The sequence below is a fragment of the Oncorhynchus keta genome, unplaced genomic scaffold (genome assembly GCF_023373465.1).
Source record: "Oncorhynchus keta strain PuntledgeMale-10-30-2019 unplaced genomic scaffold, Oket_V2 Un_scaffold_17472_pilon_pilon, whole genome shotgun sequence".
Classification (NCBI taxonomy): domain Eukaryota; kingdom Metazoa; phylum Chordata; class Actinopteri; order Salmoniformes; family Salmonidae; genus Oncorhynchus; species Oncorhynchus keta.
In genome coordinates, this window is record NW_026290823.1 from 229,381 (window position 1) to 245,801 (window position 16,421).

The 16,421-nt window shown below is 37.0% G+C and overlaps 1 long non-coding RNA gene across 6 annotated transcripts; it reads left to right on the plus strand.

Annotated features, from left to right (window-relative positions):
* Window positions 1-423: 423 nt before the first annotated feature.
* Window positions 424-11,766, plus strand: LOC127927701 (uncharacterized). Of its 6 annotated transcripts, none has more exons than XR_008128686.1 (3): window positions 424-462; window positions 10,475-10,506; window positions 11,670-11,766. It is a non-coding gene; the product is annotated as an uncharacterized LOC127927701 (long non-coding RNA). The 6 variants fall into 6 exon arrangements; XR_008128687.1 differs by lacking the exon at window positions 424-462 and adding an exon at window positions 552-590; XR_008128688.1 differs by lacking the exon at window positions 424-462 and adding an exon at window positions 3,494-3,532.
* The last annotated feature ends 4,655 nt before the right edge of the window (window positions 11,767-16,421 follow it).

The window sequence follows — 16,421 nt, forward strand, 5'->3', positions numbered from 1 at the left end:
GGTGGTCTATATAGGTTAGTTACCATCATAGTGGTGGTCTATATAGGTTAGTTACCATCATAGTGGTGGTCTATATAGGTTAGTTACCATCATAGTGGTGGTCTATATAGGTTAGTTACCATCATAGTGGTGATCTATATAGGTTAGTTACCATCATAGTGGTGGTCTATATAGGTTCGTTACCATCATAGTGGTGATCTATATAGGTTAGTTACCATCATAGTGGTGGTCTATATAGGTTAGTTACCATCATAGTGGTGATCTATATAGGTTAGTTACCATCATAGTGGTGGTCTATATAGGTTAGTTACCATCATAGTTGTTGTCTATATAGGTTAGTTACCATCATAGTGGTGGTCTATATAGGTTAGTTACCATCATAGTGGTGGTCTATATAGGTTAGTTACCATCATAGTGGTGATCTATATAGGTTAGTTACCATCATAGAGGTGGTCTATATAGGTTAGTTACCATCATAGTGGTGATCTATATAGGTTAGTTACCATCATAGTAGTGATCTATATAGGTTAGTTACCATCATAGTGGTGATCTATATAGGTTAGTTACCATCATAGAGGTGGTCTATATAGGTTAGTTACCATCATAGTGGTGATCTATATAGGTTAGTTACCATCATAGTGGTGATCTATATAGGTTAGTTACCATCATAGTGGTGATCTATATAGGTTAGTTACCATCATAGTGGTGGTCTATATAGGTTCGTTACCATCATAGTGGTGATCTATATAGGTTAGTTACCATCATAGTGGTGGTCTATATAGGTTAGTTACCATCATAGTGGTGGTCTATATAGGTTCGTTACCATCATAGTGGTGGTCTATATAGGTTAGTTACCATCATAGTGGTGGTCTATATAGGTTAGTTACCATCATAGTGGTGGTCTATATAGGTTAGTTACCATCATAGTGGTGGTCTATATAGGTTAGTTACCATCATAGTGGTGGTCTATATAGGTTAGTTACCATCATAGTGGTGGTCTATATAGGTTAGTTACCATCATAGTGGTGTCTATATAGGTTAGTTACCATCATAGTGGTGGTCTATATAGGTTAGTTACCATCATAGTGGTGGTCTATATAGGTTAGTTACCATCATAGTGGTGGTCTATATAGGTTAGTTACCATCATAGTGGTGGTCTATATAGGTTAGTTACCATCATAGTGGTGGTCTATATAGGTTAGTTACCATCATAGTGGTGGTCTATATAGGTTAGTTACCATCATAGTGGTGGTCTATATAGGTTAGTTACCATCATAGTGGTGGTCTATATAGGTTAGTTACCATCATAGTGGTGGTCTATATAGGTTAGTTACCATCATAGTGGTGGTCTATATAGGTTAGTTACCATCATAGTGGTGGTCTATATAGGTTAGTTACCATCATAGTGGTGGTCTATATAGGTTAGTTACCATCATAGTGGTGGTCTATATAGGTTAGTTACCATCATAGTGGTGGTCTATATAGGTTAGTTACCATCATAGTGGTGGTCTATATAGGTTAGTTACCATCATAGTGGTGGTCTATATAGGTTAGTTACCATCATAGTGGTGGTCTATATAGGTTAGTTACCATCATAGTGGTGGTCTATATAGGTTAGTTACCATCATAGTGGTGGTCTATATAGGTTAGTTACCATCATAGTGGTGGTCTATATAGGTTCGTTACCATCATAGTGGTGGTCTATATAGGTTAGTTACCATCATAGTGGTGGTCTATATAGGTTAGTTACCATCATAGTGGTGGTCTATATAGGTTAGTTACCATCATAGTGGTGGTCTATATAGGTTAGTTACCATCATAGTGGTGATCTATATAGGTTAGTTACCATCATAGTGGTGGTCTATATAGGTTAGTTACCATCATAGTGGTGATCTATATAGGTTCGTTACCATCATAGTGGTGGTCTATATAGGTTAGTTACCATCATAGTGGTGATCTATATAGGTTAGTTACCATCATAGTGGTGATCTATATAGGTTAGTTACCATCATAGTGGTGATCTATATAGGTTAGTTACCATCATAGTGGTGGTCTATATAGGTTCGTTACCATCATAGTGGTGATCTATATAGGTTAGTTACCATCATAGTGGTGATCTATATAGGTTAGTTACCATCATAGTGGTGATCTATATAGGTTAGTTACCATCATAGTGGTGATCTATATAGGTTAGTTACCATCATAGTGGTGATCTATATAGGTTAGTTACCATCATAGTGGTGATCTATATAGGTTAGTTACCATCATAGTGGTGATCTATATAGGTTAGTTACCATCATAGTGGTGATCTATATAGGTTAGTTACCATCATAGTGGTGATCTATATAGGTTAGTTACCATCATAGTGGTGGTCTATATAGGTTAGGTACCATCATAGTGGTGATCTATATAGGTTAGTTACCATCATAGTGGTGATCTATATAGGTTAGTTACCATCATAGTGGTGGTCTATATAGGTTAGTTACCATCATAGTGGTGGTCTATATAGGTTAGTTACCATCATAGTGGTGATCTATATAGGTTAGTTACCATCATAGTGGTGATCTATATAGGTTAGTTACCATCATAGTGGTGATCTATATAGGTTAGTTACCATCATAGTGGTGATCTATATAGGTTAGTTACCATCATAGTGGTGGTCTATATAGGTTAGTTACCATCATAGTGGTGATCTATATAGGTTAGTTACCATCATAGTGGTGATCTATATAGGTTAGTTACCATCATAGTGGTGGTCTATATAGGTTAGTTACCATCATAGTGGTGGTCTATATAGGTTAGTTACCATCATAGTGGTGATCTATATAGGTTAGTTACCATCATAGTGGTGATCTATATAGGTTAGTTACCATCATAGTGGTGATCTATATAGGTTAGTTACCATCATAGTGGTGATCTATATAGGTTAGTTACCATCATAGTGGTGGTCTATATAGGTTAGTTACCATCATAGTGGTGATCTATATAGGTTAGTTACCATCATAGTGGTGATCTTTATAGGTTAGTTACCATCATAGTGGTGATCTATATAGGTTAGTTACCATCATAGTGGTGGTCTATATAGGTTAGTTACCATCATAGTGGTGATCTATATAGGTTAGTTACCATCATAGTGGTGATCTATATAGGTTAGTTACCATCATAGTGGTGTCTATATAGGTTAGTTACCATCATAGTGGTGATCTATATAGGTTAGTTACCATCATAGTGGTGGTCTATATAGGTTAGTTACCATCATAGTGGTGGTCTATATAGGTTAGTTACCATCATAGTGGTGATCTATATAGGTTAGTTACCATCATAGTGGTGATCTATATAGGTTAGTTACCATCATAGTTGTTGTCTATATAGGTTAGTTACCATCATAGTGGTGGTCTATATAGGTTAGTTACCATCATAGTGGTGGTCTATATAGGTTAGTTACCATCATAGTGGTGATCTATATAGGTTAGTTACCATCATAGTGGTGATCTATATAGGTTAGTTACCATCATAGAGGTGGTCTATATAGGTTAGTTACCATCATAGTTGTTGTCTATATAGGTTAGTTACCATCATAGTGGTGATCTACTGTATAGGTTAGTTACCATCATAGTGGTGATCTATATAGGTTAGTTACCATCATAGTGGTGATCTACTGTATATAGGTTAGTTACCATCATAGTGGTGATCTACTGTATATAGGTTAGTTACCATCATAGTGGTGGTCTATATAGGTTAGTTACCATCATAGTGGTGGTCTATATAGGTTAGTTACCATCATAGTGGTGATCTATATAGGTTAGTTACCATCATAGTTGTTGTCTATATAGGTTAGTTACCATCATAGTGGTGGTCTATATAGGTTAGTTACCATCATAGTAGTGGTCTATATAGGTTAGTTACCATCATAGTGGTGATCTATATAGGTTAGTTACCATCATAGTGGTGATCTATATAGGTTAGTTACCATCATAGTGGTGATCTATATAGGTTAGTTACCATCATAGTGGTGATCTATATAGGTTAGTTACCATCATAGTGGTGATCTATATAGTGGTGATCTATATAGGTTAGTTACCATCATAGTGGTGATCTATATAGGTTAGTTACCATCATAGTGGTGGTCTATATAGGTTAGTTACCATCATAGTGGTTGTCTATATAGGTTAGTTACCATCATAGTGGTGATCTATATAGGTTAGTTACCATCATAGTAGTGATCTATATAGGTTAGTTACCATCATAGTGGTGATCTATATAGGTTAGTTACCATCATAGAGGTGGTCTATATAGGTTAGTTACCATCATAGAGGTGGTCTATATAGGTTAGTTACCATCATAGTGGTGATCTATATAGGTTAGTTACCATCATAGTAGTGATCTTTATAGGTTAGTTACCAACATAGTGGTGATCTATATAGGTTAGTTACCATCATAGTGGTGATCTATATAGGTTAGTTACCATCATAGTGGTGGTCTATATAGGTTAGTTACCATCATAGTGGTGGTGGTCTATATAGGTTAGTTACCATCATAGTGGTGGTCTATATAGGTTAGTTACCATCATAGTGGTGGTCTATATAGGTTAGTTACCATCATAGTGGTGGTCTATATAGGTTAGTTACCATCATAGTGGTGGTCTATATAGGTTAGTTACCATCATAGTGGTGGTCTATATAGGTTAGTTACCATCATAGTGGTGATCTATATAGGTTAGTTACCATCATAGTGGTGGTCTATATAGGTTAGTTACCATCATAGTGGTGGTCTATATAGGTTAGTTACCATCATAGTGGTGGTCTATATAGGTTAGTTACCATCATAGTGGTGGTCTATATAGGTTAGTTACCATCATAGTGGTGGTCTATATAGGTTCGTTACCATCATAGTGGTGGTCTATATAGGTTAGTTACCATCATAGTGGTGGTCTATATAGGTTAGTTACCATCATAGTTGTTGTCTATATAGGTTAGTTACCATCATAGTGGTGGTCTATATAGGTTAGTTACCATCATAGTAGTGGTCTATATAGGTTAGTTACCATCATAGTGGTGATCTATATAGGTTAGTTACCATCATAGTGGTGATCTATATAGGTTAGTTACCATCATAGTAGTGGTCTATATAGGTTAGTTACCATCATAGTGGTGATCTATATAGGTTAGTTACCATCATAGTGGTGATCTACTGTATATAGGTTAGTTACCATCATAGTGGTGATCTATATAGGTTAGTTACCATCATAGTGGTGGTCTATATAGGTTAGTTACCATCATAGTGGTGATCTATATAGGTTAGTTACCATCATAGTTGTTGTCTATATAGGTTAGTTACCATCATAGTGGTGATCTATATAGGTTAGTTACCATCATAGTGGTGATCTATATAGGTTAGTTACCATCATAGTGGTGATCTATATAGGTTAGTTACCATCATAGTGGTGATCTATATAGGTTAGTTACCATCATAGTGGTGATCTATATAGGTTAGTTACCATCATAGTGGTGATCTGTATAGGTTAGTTACCATCATAGTGGTGATCTATATAGGTTAGTTACCATCATAGTGGTGGTCTATATAGGTTAGTTACCATCATAGTGGTGATCTATATAGGTTAGTTACCATCATAGTGGTGATCTGTATAGGTTAGTTACCATCATAGTGGTGATCTATATAGGTTAGTTACCATCATAGTGGTGGTCTATATAGGTTAGTTACCATCATAGTGGTGATCTATATAGGTTAGTTACCATCATAGTGGTGATCTATATAGGTTAGTTACCATCATAGTGGTGATCTATATAGGTTAGTTACCATCATAGTGGTGATCTATATAGGTTAGTTACCATCATAGTGGTGATCTATATAGGTTAGTTACCATCATAGTGGTGGTCTATATAGGTTAGTTACCATCATAGTGGTGATCTATATAGGTTAGTTACCATCATAGTGGTGATCTATATAGGTTAGTTACCATCATAGTGGTGGTCTATATAGGTTAGTTACCATCATAGTGGTGGTCTATATAGGTTAGTTACCATCATAGTGGTGATCTATATAGGTTAGTTACCATCATAGTGGTGATCTATATAGGTTAGTTACCATCATAGTGGTGATCTATATAGGTTAGTTACCATCATAGTGGTGATCTATATAGGTTAGTTACCATCATAGAGGTGGTCTATATAGGTTAGTTACCATCATAGTGGTGATCTATATAGGTTAGTTACCATCATAGTGGTGATCTATATAGGTTAGTTACCATCATAGTGGTGATCTATATAGGTTAGTTACCATCATAGTGGTGGTCTATATAGGTTAGGTACCATCATAGTGGTGATCTATATAGGTTAGGTACCATCATAGTGGTGATCTATATAGGTTCGTTACCATCATAGTGGTGGTCTATATAGGTTAGTTACCATCATAGTGGTGATCTATATAGGTTAGTTACCATCATAGAGGTGGTCTATATAGGTTAGTTACCATCATAGTGGTGGTCTATATAGGTTAGTTACCATCATAGTGGTGATCTATATAGGTTCGTTACCATCATAGTGGTGATCTATATAGGTTAGTTACCATCATAGTGGTGATCTATATAGGTTAGTTACCATCATAGTGGTGGTCTATATAGGTTAGTTACCATCATAGTGGTGGTCTATATAGGTTAGTTACCATCATAGTGGTGATCTATATAGGTTCGTTACCATCATAGTGGTGATCTATATAGGTTCGTTACCATCATAGTGGTGGTCTATATAGGTTCGTTACCATCATAGTGGTGGTCTATATAGGTTAGTTACCATCATAGTGGTGATCTCTGTATATAGGTTAGTTACCATCATAGTGGTGGTCTATATAGGTTAGTTACCATCATAGTGGTGGTCTATATAGGTTAGTTACCATCATAGTGGTGATCTACTATATAGGTTAGTTACCATCATAGTGGTGGTCTATATAGGTTAGTTACCATCATAGTGGTGGTCTATATAGGTTAGTTACCATCATAGTGGTGATCTATATAGGTTAGTTACCATCATAGTGGTGATCTATATAGGTTAGTTACCATCATAGTGGTGATCTATATAGGTTAGTTACCATCATAGTGGTGATCTATATAGGTTAGTTACCATCATAGTGGTGATCTATATAGGTTAGTTACCATCATAGTGGTGATCTATATAGGTTAGTTACCATCATAGTGGTGATCTATATAGGTTAGTTACCATCATAGTGGTGATCTATATAGGTTAGTTACCATCATAGTGGTGATCTATATAGGTTAGTTACCATCATAGTGGTGATCTATATAGGTTAGTTACCATCATAGTGGTGGTCTATATAGGTTAGTTACCATCATAGTGGTGTCTATATAGGTTAGTTACTATCATAGTGGTGATCTATATAGGTTAGTTACTATCATAGTGGTGATCTATATAGGTTCGTTACCATCATAGTGGTGGTCTATATAGGTTAGTTACCATCATAGTGGTGGTCTATATAGGTTAGTTACCATCATAGTGGTGATCTATATAGGTTCGTTACCATCATAGTGGTGGTCTATATAGGTTAGTTACCATCATAGTGGTGGTCTATATAGGTTAGTTACCATCATAGTGGTGATCTATATAGGTTAGTTACTATCATAGTGGTGATCTATATAGGTTAGTTACCATCATAGTGGTGGTCTATATAGGTTAGTTACCATCATAGTGGTGATCTATATAGGTTAGTTACCATCATAGTGGTGATCTATATAGGTTAGTTACCATCATAGTGGTGATCTATATAGGTTAGTTACCATCATAGTGGTGATCTATATAGGTTAGTTACCATCATAGTGGTGGTCTATATAGGTTCGTTACCATCATAGTGGTGATCTATATAGGTTCGTTAACATCATAGTAGTGGTCTATATAGGTTAGTTACCATCATAGTGGTGATCTATATAGGTTAGTTACCATCATAGTGGTGATCTATATAGGTTAGTTACCATCATAGTGGTGATCTATATAGGTTAGTTACCATCATAGTGGTGATCTATATAGGTTAGTTACCATCATAGTGGTGGTCTATATAGGTTCGTTACTATCATAGTGGTGATCTATATAGGTTCGTTAACATCATAGTAGTGGTCTATATAGGTTAGTTACCATCATAGTGGTGATCTATATAGGTTAGTTACCATCATAGTGGTGGTCTATATAGGTTCGTTACTATCATAGTGGTGATCTATATAGGTTCGTTAACATCATAGTAGTGGTCTATATAGGTTAGTTACCATCATAGTGGTGGTCTATATAGGTTAGTTACCATCATAGTGGTGATCTATATAGGTTAGTTACCATCATAGTGGTGATCTATATAGGTTAGTTACCATCATAGTGGTGATCTATATAGGTTAGTTACCATCATAGTGGTGGTCTATATAGGTTAGTTACTATCATAGTGGTGATCTATATAGGTTAGTTACCATCATAGTGGTGATCTATATAGGTTAGTTACCATCATAGTGGTGATCTATATAGGTTAGTTACCATCATAGTGGTGATCTATATAGGTTAGTTACCATCATAGTGGTGATCTATATAGGTTAGTTACCATCATAGTGGTGGTCTATATAGGTTCGTTACTATCATAGTGGTGATCTATATAGGTTCGTTAACATCATAGTAGTGGTCTATATAGGTTAGTTACCATCATAGTGGTGATCTATATAGGTTCGTTAACATCATAGTAGTGGTCTATATAGGTTAGTTACCATCATAGTGGTGATCTATATAGGTTCGTTAACATCATAGTAGTGGTCTATATAGGTTAGTTACCATCATAGTGGTGATCTATATAGGTTAGTTACCATCATAGTGGTGATCTATATAGGTTCGTTAACATCATAGTGGTGGTCTATATAGGTTAGTTACCATCATAGTGGTGATCTATATAGGTTAGTTACCATCATAGTGGTGATCTATATAGGTTAGTTACCATCATAGTGGTGATCTATATAGGTTCGTTAACATCATAGTAGTGGTCTATATAGGTTAGTTACCATCATAGTGGTGATCTATATAGGTTAGTTACCATCATAGTGGTGATCTATATAGGTTAGTTACCATCATAGTGGTGGTCTATATAGGTTAGTTACCATCATAGTGGTGGTCTATATAGGTTAGTTACCATCATAGTGGTGATCTATATAGGTTAGTTACCATCATAGTGGTGATCTATATAGGTTAGTTACCATCATAGTGGTGGTCTATATAGGTTCGTTACCATCATAGTGGTGGTCTATATAGGTTAGTTACCATCATAGTGGTGGTCTATATAGGTTCGTTACCATCATAGTGGTGGTCTATATAGGTTAGTTACCATCATAGTGGTGATCTATATAGGTTAGTTACCATCATAGTGGTGATCTATATAGGTTAGTTACTATCATAGTGGTGATCTATATAGGTTAGTTACCATCATAGTGGTGATCTATATAGGTTAGTTACCATCATAGTGGTGGTCTATATAGGTTCGTTACCATCATAGTGGTGATCTATATAGGTTAGTTACCATCATAGTGGTGATCTATATAGGTTCGTTACCATCATAGAGGTGGTCTATATAGGTTAGTTACCATCATAGTGGTGGTCTATATAGGTTCGTTACCATCATAGTGGTGATCTATATAGGTTCGTTACCATCATAGTGGTGGTCTATATAGGTTCGTTACCATCATAGAGGTGGTCTATATAGGTTCGTTACCATCATAGAGGTGGTCTATATAGGTTCGTTACCATCATAGAGGTGGTCTATATAGGTTCGTTACCATCATAGGTTCGTTACCATCATAGAGGTGGTCTATATAGGTTCGTTACCATCATAGAGGTGGTCTATATAGGTTAGTTACCATCATAGTGGTGGTCTATATAGGTTCGTTACCATCATAGAGGTGGTCTATATAGGTTAGTTACCATCATAGTGGTGGTCTATATAGGTTAGTTACCATCATAGTGGTGATCTATATAGGTTAGTTACCATCATAGTGGTGATCTATATAGGTTAGTTACCATCATAGTGGTGGTCTATATAGGTTTGTTACCATCATAGTGGTGATCTATATAGGTTAGTTACCATCATAGTGGTGATCTATATAGGTTAGTTACCATCATAGTGGTGATCTATATAGGTTAGTTACCATCATAGTGGTGATCTATATAGGTTAGTTACCATCATAGTGGTGATCTATATAGGTTAGTTACCATCATAGTGGTGGTCTATATAGGTTAGTTACCATCATAGTGGTGGTCTATATAGGTTCGTTACCATCATAGTGGTGATCTACCATATAGGTTAGTTACCATCATAGTGGTGATCTATATAGGTTAGTTACCATCATAGTGGTGATCTATATAGGTTAGTTACCATCATAGTGGTGGTCTATATAGGTTAGTTACCATCATAGTGGTGGTCTATATAGGTTAGTTAACATCATAGTGGTGATCTATATAGGTTAGTTACCATCATAGTGGTGGTCTATATAGGTTAGTTACCATCATAGTGGTGATCTATATAGGTTAGTTACCATCATAGTGGTGATCTATATAGGTTCGTTACCATCATAGTGGTGATCTATATAGGTTAGTTACCATCATAGTGGTGGTCTATATAGGTTAGTTACCATCATAGTGGTGATCTATATAGGTTAGTTACCATCATAGTGGTGATCTATATAGGTTCGTTACCATCATAGTGGTGATCTATATAGGTTAGTTACCATCATAGTGGTGATCTATATAGGTTAGTTACCATCATAGTGGTGATCTATATAGGTTAGTTACCATCATAGTGGTGGTCTATATAGGTTAGTTACCATCATAGTGGTGGGTTAGTTACCATCATAGTGGTGATCTATATAGGTTAGTTACCATCATAGTGGTGGTCTATATAGGTTAGTTACCATCATAGTGGTGATCTATATAGGTTAGTTACCATCATAGTGGTGATCTATATAGGTTAGTTACCATCATAGTGGTGATCTATATAGGTTAGTTACCATCATAGTGGTGGTCTATATAGGTTAGTTACCATCATAGTGGTGGTCTATATAGGTTAGTTACCATCATAGTGGTGATCTATATAGGTTAGTTACCATCATAGTGGTGATCTATATAGGTTAGTTACCATCATAGTGGTGATCTATATAGGTTAGTTACCATCATAGTGGTGGTCTATATAGGTTAGTTACCATCATAGTGGTTGTTACCATCATCTATATAGGTTAGTTACCATCATAGTGGTGATCTATATAGGTTAGTTACCATCATAGTGGTGATCTATATAGGTTAGTTACCATCATAGTGGTGGTCTATATAGGTTAGTTACCATCATAGTGGTGGTCTATATAGGTTAGTTACCATCATAGTAGGGTTACCATCATGGTCTATATAGGTTAGTTACCATCATAGTGGTGGTCTATATAGGTTAGTTACCATCATAGTTGTTGTCTATATAGGTTAGTTACCATCATAGTGGTGGTCTATATAGGTTAGTTACCATCATAGTGGTGGTCTATATAGGTTAGTTACCATCATAGTGGTGGTCTATATAGGTTAGTTACCATCATAGTGGTGATCTATATAGGTTAGTTACCATCATAGTGGTGATCTATATAGGTTAGTTACCATCATAGTGGTGATCTATATAGGTTAGTTACCATCATAGTGGTGATCTATATAGGTTAGTTACCATCATAGAGGTGGTCTATATAGGTTAGTTACCATCATAGTTGTTGTCTATATAGGTTAGTTACCATCATAGTGGTGATCTATATAGGTTAGTTACCATCATAGTGGTGATCTATATAGGTTAGTTACCATCATAGTGGTGATCTATATAGGTTAGTTACCATCATAGTGGTGATCTATATAGGTTAGTTACCATCATAGTGGTGGTCTATATAGGTTAGTTACCATCATAGTGGTGGTCTATATAGGTTAGTTACCATCATAGTGGTGGTCTATATAGGTTAGTTACCATCATAGTGGTGATCTATATAGGTTAGTTACCATCATAGTGGTGATCTATATAGGTTAGTTACCATCATAGTGGTGATCTATATAGGTTAGTTACCATCATAGTTGTTGTCTATATAGGTTAGTTACCATCATAGTGGTGGTCTATATAGGTTAGTTACCATCATAGTGGTGGTCTATATAGGTTAGTTACCATCATAGTGGTGATCTATATAGGTTAGTTACCATCATAGTGGTGATCTATATAGGTTAGTTACCATCATAGTGGTGGTCTATATAGGTTAGTTACCATCATAGTGGTGGTCTATATAGGTTAGTTACCATCATAGTGGTGGTCTATATAGGTTAGTTACCATCATAGTGGTGGTCTATATAGGTTAGTTACCATCATAGTGGTGGTCTATATAGGTTAGTTACCATCATAGTGGTGATCTATATAGGTTAGTTACCATCATAGTGGTGATCTATATAGGTTAGTTACCATCATAGTGGTGGTCTATATAGGTTCGTTACCATCATAGTGGTGGTCTATATAGGTTAGTTACCATCATAGTGGTGGTCTATATAGGTTAGTTACCATCATAGTGGTGGTCTATATAGGTTAGTTACCATCATAGTGGTGATCTATATAGGTTAGTTACCATCATAGTGGTGATCTATATAGGTTAGTTACCATCATAGTGGTGGTCTATATAGGTTAGTTACCATCATAGAGGTGGTCTATATAGGTTAGTTACCATCATAGTGGTGATCTATATAGGTTAGTTACCATCATAGTAGTGATCTATATAGGTTAGTTACCATCATAGTGGTGATCTATATAGGTTAGTTACCATCATAGTGGTGATCTATATAGGTTAGTTACCATCATAGTGGTGATCTATATAGGTTAGTTACCATCATAGTGGTGATCTATATAGGTTAGTTACCATCATAGTGGTGATCTATATAGGTTAGTTACCATCATAGAGGTGGTCTATATAGGTTAGTTACCATCATAGTGGTGATCTATATAGGTTAGTTACCATCATAGTAGTGATCTTTATAGGTTAGTTACCAACATAGTGGTGATCTATATAGGTTAGTTATATAGTGATCTACTGTATATAGGTTAGTTACCATCATAGTGGTGATCTACTGTATATAGGTTAGTTACCATCATAGTGGTGATCTATATAGGTTAGTTACCATCATAGTGGTGGTCTATATAGGTTAGTTACCATCATAGTGGTGATCTATATAGGTTAGTTACCATCATAGTGGTGGTCTATATAGGTTAGTTACCATCATAGTTGTTGTCTATATAGGTTAGTTACCATCATAGTGGTGGTCTATATAGGTTAGTTACCATCATAGTAGTGGTCTATATAGGTTAGTTACCATCATAGTGGTGATCTATATAGGTTAGTTACCATCATAGTGGTGATCTATATAGGTTAGTTACCATCATAGTAGTGATCTATATAGGTTAGTTACCATCATAGTGGTGATCTATATAGGTTAGTTACCATCATAGTGGTGATCTATATAGGTTAGTTACCATCATAGTGGTGATCTATATAGGTTAGTTACCATCATAGTGGTGGTCTATATAGGTTAGTTACCATCATAGTGGTTGTCTATATAGGTTAGTTACCATCATAGTGGTGATCTATATAGGTTCGTTACCATCATAGTGGTGATCTATATAGGTTAGTTACCATCATAGTGGTGATCTATATAGGTTAGTTACCATCATAGTGGTGATCTATATAGGTTAGTTACCATCATAGTGGTGATCTATATAGGTTAGTTACCATCATAGTGGTGATCTATATAGGTTAGTTACCATCATAGTGGTGATCTATATAGGTTCGTTACCATCATAGTGGTGATCTATATAGGTTAGTTACCATCATAGTGGTGATCTATATAGGTTAGTTACCATCATAGTGGTGATCTATATAGGTTAGTTACCATCATAGTGGTGGTCTATATAGGTTAGTTACCATCATAGTGGTTGTCTATATAGGTTAGTTACCATCATAGTGGTGATCTATATAGGTTAGTTACCATCATAGTGGTGATCTATATAGGTTAGTTACCATCATAGTGGTGATCTATATAGGTTAGTTACCATCATAGTGGTGATCTATATAGGTTAGTTACCATCATAGTGGTGATCTATATAGGTTAGTTACCATCATAGTTGTTGTCTATATAGGTTAGTTACCATCATAGTGGTGGTCTATATAGGTTAGTTACCATCATAGTGGTGGTCTATATAGGTTAGTTACCATCATAGTGGTGATCTATATAGGTTAGTTACCATCATAGTGGTGGTCTATATAGGTTAGTTACCATCATAGTGGTGATCTATATAGGTTAGTTACCATCATAGTGGTGATCTATATAGGTTAGTTACCATCATAGTGGTGATCTATATAGGTTAGTTACCATCATAGTGGTGGTCTATATAGGTTGTTACCATCATAGTGGTGGTCTATATAGGTTAGTTACCATCATAGTGGTGATCTATATAGGTTAGTTACCATCATAGTGGTGATCTATATAGGTTAGTTACCATCATAGTGGTGGTCTATATAGGTTAGTTACCATCATAGTGGTGGTCTATATAGGTTAGTTACCATCATAGTGGTGATCTATATAGGTTAGTTACCATCATAGTAGTGATCTTTATAGGTTAGTTACCAACATAGTGGTGATCTATATAGGTTAGTTACCATCATAGTGGTGATCTATATAGGTTAGTTACCATCATAGTGGTGATCTATATAGGTTAGTTACCATCATAGTGGTGATCTATATAGGTTAGTTACCATCATAGTGGTGGTCTATATAGGTTAGTTACCATCATAGTGGTGATCAATATAGGTTAGTTACCATCATAGTGGTGATCTATATAGGTTAGTTACCATCATAGTGGTGATCTATATAGGTTAGTTACCATCATAGTGGTGATCTATATAGGTTAGTTACCATCATAGTGGTGATCTATATAGGTTAGTTACCATCATAGTGGTGATCTATATAGGTTAGTTACCATCATAGTGGTGATCTATATAGGTTAGTTACCATCATAGTGGTGATCTATATAGGTTAGTTACCATCATAGTGGTGGTCTGAAGTTCTTCAAAGATGAAATCTAGGTTAGTTGACGGCCGGCCGCCCAACAACCTGCCCGGTGACCCTATCCCCTCCTCTCTTCTCCAGACCATTTCATCGGAGACCTTCTCCCTGTATAGCTCACCTCGCTCATCAACTCATTACCATCATAGTCCCTTCCGTCTTCAAGATAGGTTAGTTACCACCCCTTCTAAAAAACCTACATATAGGTTGATCCCTCCGATGTCAACAACTACAGACCAGTATCCCTTCTTTCTTTTCATCCAAATCTCTTGAACCGTCCTTGGCCAGCTCTCCCGCTATCTCTCTCAGAATGACCTTCTTGATCCAAATCAGTCAGGTTTCAAGACTAGTCACTCAACTGAGACTGCTCTTTCTGTATCACGGAGGCATCATAGTGGTGCTAACTCTCTCTCCTCTGGTTCATTAGATCATAGTCGGCTGCCTTCGATACTGTGAACCATCAGTTCCTCTCCACCCTCTCCGAGTTGGGCATCTATATAGGCGCGGCCCATGCATAGTGGATTGCCCTACCTGACAGGTCGCTCCTACCAGGTGGCATGGCGAGAATCTGTCTCCTCACCACGCGTTCTCACCACTGGTGTCCCCCAGGGCTCTGTTCTAGGCCCTTCCTATTCTCGCTATACACCAAGTCACTTGGCTCTGTCATAACCTCACATGGTCTCTCCTATCATTGCTATGCAGACGGCACACAATTAATCTTCTCCTTTCCCCCTTCTGATGACCAGGTGTGGTCGCATCTCTGCATGTCTGGCAGACATATCAGTGTGGATGACGGATCACCACCTCAAGCTGAACCTCGGCAAGACGGAGCTGCTATTCCTCCCGGGGAAGGATTGCCCGTTCTATGATCTCGCCATCACGGTTGACAACTCCATTGTGTCCTCCTCCCAGAGCGCTAAGAACCTTGGCGTGATCCTGGACAACACCCTGTCGTTCTCAACTAACATCAAGGCGGTGGCCCGTTCCTGTAGGTTCATGCTCTACAACATCATAGTGGTGTTCCCTGCCTCACACAGGAAGTTACGGCGCAGGTCCTAATCCAGGCACTTGTCATCTCCCGTCTGGATTACTGCAACTTGCTGTTGGCTGGGCTACCCTGCCTGTGCCATTAAACCCCTACAACTCATCCAGAGTGGTGTTCAGCCCATCTGGTGTTCAACCTTCCCAAGTTCTCCACGTCACCCCGCTCCTCCGCTCTCTCCACTGGCTTCCAGTTGAAGTTCGCATCCGCTACAAGACCAT